Source organism: Pezoporus flaviventris, unplaced genomic scaffold (assembly GCF_033815535.1).
Source record: "Pezoporus flaviventris isolate CSIRO_AGI_PZ_B2104156 unplaced genomic scaffold, CSIRO_AGI_Pfla_v1 ptg000018l, whole genome shotgun sequence".
Classification (NCBI taxonomy): Eukaryota; Metazoa; Chordata; class Aves; order Psittaciformes; family Psittacidae; genus Pezoporus; species Pezoporus flaviventris.
The window spans coordinates 5,583,239-5,594,304 of record NW_026892566.1 but is presented as its reverse complement, the minus strand read 5'-3'; the positions used below and the strand labels follow the sequence as shown (position 1 = coordinate 5,594,304).

The 11,066-nt window shown below is 44.4% G+C and overlaps 1 protein-coding gene across 1 annotated transcript in view; it reads left to right on the top strand.

The window, feature by feature from the left end:
• Window positions 1-266: 266 nt before the first annotated feature.
• The window catches only part of LPAR1 (lysophosphatidic acid receptor 1), a 70,405-nt gene continuing 59,605 nt past the window's right edge, over window positions 267-11,066 (top strand). The window contains exon 1 of the mRNA XM_061455150.1: window positions 267-372. The gene's annotated coding sequence lies outside the window, so the exon portion shown is untranslated. The remainder of the gene's footprint in view (window positions 373-11,066) is intronic.

Here is an 11,066-nt window from a genome sequence, read left to right as displayed (position 1 = left end):
CCCTTCCTCGAGGTACCCTTCTCCACGGGCCGGGCTCCGCTAGCAGCCGGGCAGCCGAGAGCAGAGCGGGATGCCGCAGCTCACCGCGCCCTGCGCGCCGCTCTCCTCCCCCTGCGTCTGCAGCGGGGTAGGAGCGCGGCCCGCCGGGGCGGACCGGGGCGCACCTGGGCCCCAGCCCGGCGGAGGCGGGCGCAACGGGGAGGAGGGAGCCCGTCCTTCCTCCCTCCCTCCCTCCCACCCTCCCTCGTTCCCTCCCGTCCCTGCCCCCTCCCCCCTCATCCCTCCCTCTGTGCGCGCCGGCGGCGGCGCCGCGGTCCCTCCGTCCCTCCCTCCCTCCATCCGCGCCCGCGGAACCCCGCGCAGCGCCCGCAGGTAAGCGCCCCGCGGAAAGGATGGGACGGGACGGGGCGGGGCGGGGGGGGGGCGGGAGGGAGGGAGGTGAGGTGAGGTGTCCCGCCTGCGGGAAGCTGCCCGCTGCTCTCTCCCCGCGGGGTCTGTGTCCATGGCGTCTTTTATCCCTTCCTTTTTTCGGCGGTTTCTTCAGTATTTTGGACAGTGGTGCGAAGTTTGACGGGTGCGCGGCAGGGTAAGGGGGAGGCGCAGCGGCGGGGGTCCGGCAGAGGACGCGTTAGAGACGGGCTTTAACGGGCTGCTGGCGTCGGGTCAGGCAGCTGTGCCTCCAGGACTAGCATCTCCGAGGCTGGCGTGGAGTAAGTGATGGACACTTGTTTGATTAAGGGACGCTAACAGTACTGCCAGTGTTCGCTCACTCAGGGGCTGTCCTGATTTTTAACTTGATTTATTTATTTAATTCCTCTTCCGTGAAGACTCTTTGGATTTACATACACCAAATTAGGGCAGTGGAAAATGTCCTACCTAAAAAAATGGTTGCCACCTCTCTCCTGACTTCCTCAGTCCTCCGGACGAATTCCCTGCTAAAGTCAGATGGGAACTATGTCCCTGTATCTGTGGGGTTCACAAAGGCAAAGGACAGGGAGGGGATGAATGGCTAGGACAAGGTATGGAGTATTAGGGAGAGACCGGGAGAGTGGGGAGCAGGGTGGATGCTTTCGGACAAAAGCCATTAGCAAACTGAAGTGAGAAGAGAGAGGTGGAACCGGAGGGACCAAGTTTTTCCTTTCATTCCTTTCTGCATGTTCTTTTTAAACAGTTCTACAATGGGAACCACCCCCCAAACCCTTCTTCCTATGGAAATGAGGGGAAAAGATTTCTGCATAACCCTTTATCAGAAAGCTGTTGCAATGTCTAAACTTTTTTTTTTTGGTGGAGTTTCTCTGTGAAACAGCTCACACCTTTCTGATTTCAGTTGTCTGTGAATAAATGAGAAGCTGCTCAAATCCCTCCTTCCTTTTCCGTTTTCCTTTTTTCGTTTTGTTTTGTTTTGTTTGTTTGTTGGTTTTGTTTGGTTTTTTTTTTGGGGGGGTGGTTTATTTTTTTTTTTTTTTCCTCCTTTGCTGTAGTTTTGGGGCTTTTTTGGAGAGTCAAGGCTGAATAGCTTGCAGGAGTCCTTGTAGGCAAGCTGTGCCCTCGAAGTTTTGGGGGATTGGGGTAGCCACAGTCCTGCACTGTGAAAAACTGCTGCAACTATCTTTTCAAAGAAAGCCTCTTGCATGCTAAGTCAGAGTTGGTGTGTAGTACCATTTGGTCTAAAATGAGTCACTCTCAGGTCTGAGAATCAGGTTTCAATTTGGCAGCCAGGACTGCGTGCCATGTAGCCTGTTACTCTTGTGCGAGAATGGGGTATACGGTAGTACTAAAATAATGTGTTCTGGCAATTTCAGTGGTGAAGTGGTGCTCTGTGTGCACAGGCGTAAGTGCACTTCTGTCCTGCAGCTTGCTAATGTCGGCTGTAGGCGTGCCGTGTGCTTCTCCTTAACTGATATGCACTCGAATTTACAAGGCGACTTGATAGGCGTGTGTTCTACTGTTGTTTTTATTAAATATTAACTACACAAAATCAGATGTTGTCTTTCTCCAGAAAAGATTGTCTCTGTCTTTCACCAGAAAAGATTGACACTGTCTCATCCTGTGGAGTTGTACATGAACTGTGGTTGTTCTGGATTTTCAGAAGCAAATAACTAAGGAAGTGTTATTTAGGAATGCTGGGAAACACTGTTTCATGCTCAGTATAGTGTTGTCCTTATCACTCTCTATTATAGGTTGCACTAATTAGACCCTTGGCTGCTATAAACCTTGTTCTCAGAAGTTACTAGAAATGGTGCTGGCTGGAGAGAGGAAAATACTGACTGGTGCCTGCTTTCTTTTTCCTCCCCTCTTCCAAATACTGAGAGTAGAATGGTTAAACAGCTTTTGAGACACAGCATATGGGAAATGCAAAATTGAAGTAATGCTATACTGAGCACCTAGCTATAATACATGAATACAATGAGCAAGTAACAGAAGATCTTACAATTGTGTGCAAAGATACTTATGGCTGCATGGTTTTCATCAGTAGCTGTGGAAGACTGTAGCAACTAAAATATCATTCCTTCTCTGCTAAGAAATGGGAAAAATAAAAATCTGTCTTTAACTTGGTCTTGTAGTAGGTGTCACACAGTGGAACCATGTGGGAATCCAGGAGGGAGTGTTTAAGAAAGTGTTTTGCTCTGGAGCTGAAACTTAGGTGGGACTTAACATTGCTTTGATGAGACATTAGTAACATCTTAATGAATAGTTAATTGTTTCTCAGTAGCCTCTCCATATTGAGCTTGCTTTGTCAATATTCAGAGGCTTAAACAAAAATATTAATTCTGAGTAGCTTTTGTCTTTGGGAGGTTACCACCATTTTACCTTTGACTACCCAGCAGTTTTGTGCATCAGCTCCTAGAGGTAAGCTTCCTCCTCCAGAAGTCCTGTCTCTGAGCACCTCTAGGTGGTGACCTGCCAGCACTTGCTGATTGTTGTTACCTTGTCGATTGCTTTGCATGGGGCTTCTTTAGTGTATGGGCACAGAGGAAAACCGAAAGCAGTTCTGTTGTCAACAGGGCTGCCTGAGGAGCTCTCACATACATTGCTCTTGATCTTGGTGATGTCCACGGACACCTAGAAATTTGAGAATGGGAACAGGTTGTACTGTGAGGTTGTTGTCCTTTCCATTCCAAAACTGGAAGTTGTTACATTTGGAGGATTTCTTCCATTTCATAAAGGAAAGTGTATGTAATTTAAGGGACACTTCAGGTCAGTTTACCATCTAAATGGGTTATTTGAACTGCAGCCTCTACAAATAAAGCCAGGGAGAAGACACATACAAGTGTTTTACTGAAAGGAGCATAAAGCAAACAGTATTTTATCATGTATTTCACTGCTTCTTCCCTAACAATGAGTATTATTCTTTTGTACAGTGTAGTAGTATGAAAAGAAGAGCAAACAAACTTCTAAAAAAGTAAACAGTGTGGTTGTATTAAAATATTAACGCACAGAAGTTATCAAAAGGCAGTGCTAATAGCTGAAAAAAATATTTGCTTTTTTCTTTTTTTCTTTTTTTTCTTCCTCTGTTCTTTTCTCTCAGGTTGCTTTCTCTTCAGGTAAGAACTCATTTGAAATCTTAAAATTTAATGATAATTGAGGTGGTAATGGCTTAAGCTGGTAGTGATTATGTAGCATTCCATGTGTGTGTTTGACTTCGCTTTTCCATGTGTTGTGTGGTGATGCTGTAGAAATGTGACGCTTCTCAGTTGTGCAACATTAGGGCTGAACTTACATATTCAGTGTTTGCTCTTGAATTTCCTTCACAGCTAACTCAGAATCTTAAGGCTTCATTCATGGCACATAGATGTCAATGGCAAAATCTGTACCAGCATGAGCAGCTTTGGATCAGGTGCATTGCTGATATGTTGCTTTGGTAGAAGACAAAATTATTCCCTGGACAGGTGAAAGCTCTATTGAGGGAATAAGATCTGCTGTTCTGCTTACATTTCAGGGGACTTTTGGTTTTCTTCATTTATCTTTCAAGCTTTGTTACTTTAAAACAAGTAGAACCATTACCTGTGTGTATTCTTATACCGAATTAGCATATTGAAGCAAATGAAATTGAACATCTGAAGCAGATCAGGTGCCTTGTTTTGATTTTTGAAGATAGAGGAGAATTCTGACAAGTGTCTGCCTTTGTATATCAGGATGTCTCCTCCTCTCATCTATTGCTGTTTCTTGACTGCCTTCTCCCGCGCTCAAGCTGATTAGCAGCACACCTGGTTTGAAAAGTCTTGGTCATGGCTTGGCTGATGGTTGCATTCTAGGATCAATTTTCATTTTTTAATGACTGGTGCCTCTTATTCTTGAAAATGTGGTTTTCATTTGTGCAATATTTCGCACCAGTAAGGAAAAGAGGCTATTTAATGCCAGTTTGGGTAGTATACACGCATCCGTATCCCACACAGCAACTCTGTGATCATTGCTTTTTTCTAATGAGCTCTTGAAAAAGACCTTTTGAGGTGCCTAAGGCATTGCATTTCTCTATAGAGGAACAATAGCCTTGCTTGGATCACTGCATACTCTCCAGAATTTTCTGACAGGCACAGACTGGAGTAATTTGTTAAACACATTTTTCTCAGTCCTGCATCTCCTTCCTACTGGATCTGGCTCCTTCTTGACCCACATCATGTAGGCAATAATGTTAGTGCACATCAGGTGAGAGCTGGCACATACACCCCCAGGTAAAGAAACATTTCTTCTTTAAAAGAAAATGAACCTTCTTGCTCTCCTTCTGGCAGATGAAGCCAGCCACAGATGTGCATGGCTTCTCTGGTTCAAGGAGTCTGGCTAAGGCATGTGTGTCCCTGCCAGCAGCACTGCTGGGGTGGGAGGAGCTGCATCCCTCCTCCTCAGGCCACTCCTGCAACGAATAGCCTGCAGGGTGTCCTCCACTGGTGCATGTGGAAAGTGTTCTGCTTTCCAAATGCTTGAAGATTATTGCTGGTGGAGTTGGATGAGGACCTGGCAGTTGTTGCTACTGGGAAACAGAAGGTAAGTGTTGCCCCTTGCCAATTCTCACCTGCAGATCGCAGTGTAGTCTGCTGCTGAGGTGGTGGTAAGTAGTGTGGATTGGTAGCAAAAGAAGTGCTTCCAGTTGTGAAAGTGGGAAGGCTGTATCTATTTTAGGAGGAAACATGTTGGGGGGGCACAGGTACTGTATTGGTGAGAACTTCATTACAGTTTTGTGCCAACTGGATTATTTTTGTTTTAAATTAGTTTAACTTGAAAGACATCATTTGGAGTTGCTTTAACCTTCTATTTAAAAATACAAAGGTGCCAAGTATGCAAGCCTAATACTGTTTTTCTGCTTTTGCTTCTACTGTGAATAGCAGGCAAACATCTCCTGACGTGGCTTTATGAAACTGCTGGAAAAAATGGTGATGAGCTTGATAGTTGATACAATGAACTTCAACTCTCTGTAATATTCCAGCATGAGACCTACACACCATTTAGCCTTTTCTCTAGGAATTTACATGCCACAGTGACCTTCTGAGTAGGGTGAATTTCACAGGCACTCTCTAGACAGTACATCCATTTCTTTGCCAGCTCCAAAATGTATTGCATACTGCAGTGCTTGCAGAAGCCATCAAAGAAGCACTGGATTGCCATCAAAGGCAACATCTTTCTGTACAAAATGCTGGAGATTTTAAGAGTGGTAAAAATCTGGCAAATGAAATGCAAACTGGTTTTCATTGTAAGCCCTTTTCCCTCTCTCCTTCCCCTCTTTTTAGGGTGTGTATGTCAAATATGAAATAGTGCCAGTACATTATTTATGGGAGCAGTTTATATAGACTGTTCTTAGAAATTCTTTGGCCATTTGGGGATGATTGTTTTCAGCCTGGATGGAAAAATGTATGTATAACTATAGCAGTATCCTTTTTTTGATTGTGAAGAAGTCAGCTGCAGCTTTATTCAAATTAAATAAAAAGATGTGTTGGATGAGTATTTAACTGCATAGAGAATTTTTTCTCTTCTTTGGATGGGTAGGTGATTATTTAGGAGCACTGAGCTTAACACAAGCTCCAGCAAAGACTTCCTGGTAACTGAGAAGTCAAGGGAGATGATGTACAGGTCATCTGTATTTTAGGTGGTTATACTTCAGGTTGGTATTTGAAGGAAAAAAGAGAGACTGCTAATCTCTAAGGAGGAAATTGGCTATGTACCTTGCAAACATGGCAAGTGTTGATTTGTTTGTTGCTGTAGGGCATTTGTAGAGGTTCCATAGCTGCTGGATTTCACTAAATGTTTAGTTGTGGATAGCACAATCTGCTTTTGACCCGTTGTGGACATCTCACCTGCAGGATGGTGTCCCGAAGCCTTGAGCTGCTGCTGGTGGCTGAGAGAGGGAATGGGTTGGTGCTGCGTAGCTGAGGTGTGAGAAGAGCAACATGTCTTCCTTTTCCCATCCCCAACCAGGCTGTAGGTGTCACTGGGAGGCTGATGCAGACAAAGGCCAAGCTTGTCTGCTGCTCATTTCTGAATCAGATTTGCTGGTGGCAGACAAGGTGGAAGGGCTCTTCCTGGCGCTGGGGATGCTGCCGGTGTGGCAGTCACCATTCCTTCAGCTTGTGGCGCTGCAGCCTGCTGGGTGGTGAGCACCTCCGCTCTCCTGCTGCTTTGGGCAAAGGCAAAGCAAACTGTTGAGTAGTAGCACCAGCTACAGCTGCTGGCCCTCAACTGGCTGACTGAACACAGGAGACCTCAGTGGAAGACTGCAGGTAAATATATCAAGGAAACAACTGTGTCAGGTCACCTTGCTCCTAGAAGAATGGGCTTTCCACTGGGAAGAACTGTGGCAGTAATTATTGTGGTCAAGACACAGTATTCCTTTGATTCCCATGCCTGCATCAGGTACTTACGGACTTTCTTGGTGGGTTCTGTTTTCTTTTGGTTACCGTGTCTAATGTTCAAAGAATAACATCTTAAATGTGACATCTTGTACTTGAAAGATACTGTTATAAATGCCTATCAAGTTTAGTTGTCTTTCCTTTTGCTTATTCTCCCTCCTAAAATGTGGCAGATATGGAGAGTTGTGGAAATGAGTGAGGATGCCTTTGACTTGCCCTGAGCATGGTTTCTGCTTAGGGCTTTCAGAGCTGTCCTGATGTGGCTGGCAACACATGAGGTTCATTTTGCTTTTTCTAAAGCTTTGGATGGAACTGATGAAAACTTCATCTCAGAGCAGTGTGTTTCCCCATACAGTAACCTTGCAAATTAGGTAAGACTTTTCCAAATTCATCTCTTTGCTTCACTGGTCTCTCAGCTTCTTGTTTACAGCAGTTGTAGTGTCCTAGTTCAAATAGCCTATGCAAGGGAGACTGGAAGCTGACTGAGACTTTAGGTTATTACTATGATCAAAGCAACTCTGGTAATTAGTGAATAGGCTTAAAATAGGGCTCTAGAATTATTGAAATTTTGAAAACAGTTGGTAGGAATAACATGGCTTAGTGCCTGGTTCTCCAACAAGCATGGTATGTTTCTCATACAAGAGGTTCAGCCTACAGAAAAAAACACGGGGAGAGTTGTGCAAGGTGATGACAACCCAGTGACAGGAGGGAATTACGTGGCTGTAGAACACATAAATGTCTTAAAACTAGTATGGCTGAACAAACACTTCTGCCATGGTCCTGCATATTTCCAACCTCTGCATCTCCACAGAGTTTCTTATGAAGCCAGTTGCCCAGATTTTAATGACAAAGTTCTGATTGAGAGACTTGTTTACAGTTTTTTCAGTTGTTTTTAAATTTTTCCTAATGTGCTATGAAGGCTCTGTGAGGGGACTCTTGATATGATTATTGTGGGAAAGTGGTTGCTTTTTTTCTTCAGGAGAGTGGCACAAAACTGCAGGAAAGGCTTTGGCGTTCAAGATGCATCCTGCTTCATCATGCTTTGACATTGACAGGCGTGTGGAAAAAAAAGGGAGAGAAAATACTCACTTTCCTTGGAGTTACCAGGATAAGGGGATATTTCTCAGTTGGTAGCAAACTCAAATGTGAAGCTGCTCTGCAGCTGCCTCCTGGAGTTGTGTCAGAAGTCATTCAGTGCCCCACACCTCCCTGTGACCATACCACTTGTGGTTTGAACAACTTCCCCTGTGGGACCCTGCAGTGGGGACTCTTGCTGGTATAAGCTGTGCCTCCACTAGAGGGGGATGCCAGTATAGCTATACTGGAAAACTTTGAGGATTTGGTTAAATTGCTTTACTCTTTCCAGCTGGCAATATTGACTGCTGGGTTAAGTGGAACATTCTTGGAAGGAGGCTGCTGTGGGACCCAAGGGAGTCAGGACCCAGCAATGGGCTTACACAGCAGCTCACCAAGTAGCAGGCATTGGTTTTATCAAAACCAGTATCAGTTCTGCCAGTGTGCTGTGCCACATGTTTGTACAGAATCATACAATAATAGAATGGTTTGGGATGGAAGGGAACCTGAAAGCTCATCTGGTTCCAACTCCCTCTGCCGTGGCCAGGAGCACCTTTCACTACACCAGGTTGCTCAAAGCCACATTCAACCTGGCCTTGAGCACTGCCAGGGATGGGGCAGCCCCAGTTTCTCTGGGCAACCTGTGCCAGTGCCTCACCATTTTCATAGTCCTTATACCTAACCTAAAAACACTCTCTTTTCAGCCATCCCCCCCTTGTCCTATCACTACACATGTGTATAAAAAGTCCCTCTCCAGCTTTCTTGTAGGCTGCTCTTAGTTCCTAGAGGGTTGATATCAGGCCTCCCCTGAGCCTTCTCCACGCTGAACTAGCCCAACTATCTCAGCCTGTCTCCAAAGCAGAGGTGCTCCAGTCCCCTGATCATCTTTGCGACCTCCTTTGGACTTGCTCCAACAGCTCCACCACATCCCTCTTGTACTGGGTGCCCCAGAGCTGAACACAGCACTCCGGGTGAAGTCCCACAAGAGAGGAGTAAATGGTGACTCTAAAGTTGGCCAGCCTAGGAGAGGCAGCTCAGCAGTGGGAGAGACTGCAAATCAGACCCAGCATGCTTAAGTGGGGGTCACAGGAGCACTGCATGGGCCTTCAGCTTTGGTGTTGTGGACACAGCTGGTGGATTGCAATTGTGGGATGCCTAAAAAATCTAGTTTGTGGGTGGATTTCAGTACATTCTCCTTTTGTGGCCTGAATCCTTTGCACAGCTTAGTTTATTTGTATAGCTGCAAAAGAAAGATCTTAGTGGTTCCCAAGTAATGGTTTATGGCTTATTCTTTCGTTACAAACTGTCTTAAAGAGGCTTTGAAGTGTGTGTGCATTTAATGCTTGTATCCATGCTAATGTGCACTGAGTTCCAAGGGGAGAGTTTGAGGCAGGCTACTACTTTTTCTTATTTTTTAAGAGTCCATTACTATTCAGTTGCATTTTTCTCCAATATGATTGTTTTTTCTTCTTTCTTGCTCTTTAAAAGATGGGCAAAAGGAGCGTATCTGAAAAGCAGCAATGCATTTAAGTAGTGCTTGAGCACCAGCGTTTCTGTCATTGTATGTGTTAGATTTTGTTGTTGTTGTTGTTATTCTGTTTTTAACACTGACTGCATTCTGCCTCATGGCTTTTAATTTTCCACTTGAATCCTTGGTATCTCCCAAATATTCTCATAGAAGTATTTGTAGTCTCCGTTGGGTGGTATGTATGCTGGGGACCTAATCAGAGAAGCTGAGTAATCACTGAAGTATGGTGTGAATTTACAACAGCCTACTTAATTCATGTGACCTCTTGTATGCACTAAAAGCTTGTCTGCTAAACACAATTTAGAGTTAATCCAAGTAAATTCTTAAAGTGAATTAGCCAAGCTGCATGCTAATCCCCTGTGTTTACCTGCTTATTCAGATAGGCAGCAGCTCAAGTTTTATTAAACTTCACCTGATAATTGAGTAGGGAAGGGTCAGAGAGAAAGGTGGTGAAATCTCAGTGTTTTCTTCATCTGTGTCCTTTCAGGGCATATTTCAGAACTGCTTTGCGTTTATAAATCTTGAATTCATGGAATGATCAGCATGAGCTACCTGAGGCCAAAACCCAGTACTCCAGTGGAGCTCTCTTGCTAAGCACTACTGACAGCTGCTGCTGCTGCTCCCAGGATGTGTTGGGGAGTGTGTTACTTCCTGATTATCCTTAAATGTTGTTCCTCAAAATCCCCAACTGTTTGAGTTGGGATGCTTTAGATGGTGGGGAATATGGTTCAGACTATGGAGATAAGGAAGCCCTTTCAATCTCTGCCAAGAAACTAGTAGCCAGCCCTGATTTTATAGCATAGACTCACAAATTCTGGGTGATTGTCCCGAGTACACCAGGGACTGACATGGTGGGCAAGAAGCAATTACCATTCATTTGTCAACATTAGGATTTTTGTTGTTTTGAGCTACTGGGTTGGCTTACTCTCCAACAAGGCAAGATCAAAGGTAAAATCTTATTTCTGGGTCACTGCTGTCCGTTAGGTAAGTTTGTTTGTGGCCTTGGGAAAAAGCAGTGACGTGAGAACAGCGAATTTAAACCCTGTCATTAAGATAATTCTTTCTTACTGTCAATTCTAAATTCTTTCAAACTTCATTCAGCTCAACTATGCAAAATACAGCACTGCAGAAATTGCCTGGAGAACAGTCAGCTGAACTGATGCAGATGTTACAAAAATATTTCTGAAGCAGCATGACTGTTATTTCTAGTTTGAGGGGTTGGTAAACAGTTACTGTGTCTGCATTGTCGCTGGCCTGAACCATGTTAAGCTGATGCCTTGCAGTCTTCAGTGTAATTTTTTTGTGGGGGGTGGTTGACAAATTTCTATTTCAGATAAACTTAATTAAACTCCTGTTTGTGCACCATTGGTCAGGGTCCATGTAGGGCTATATTAGGATGGTACATTTGTAATTTGGGGTTTGGCATGCTTAATTATGGACTTCCTTGGCTTCATCATTTCCACATTATTGTATTTTGTAGTGGTTCATTCTGTCTGAAGATTGAACATCTGTTTCATGGATCTGGGGAGGGAAAAGAAGTATTTGCTTTAATGCTGGCCCCCCGAAAGCTGTTTAGAGAATTGTGACATTCTGTTATCATCCAGATGTTTTTTATCTAGTGAAAA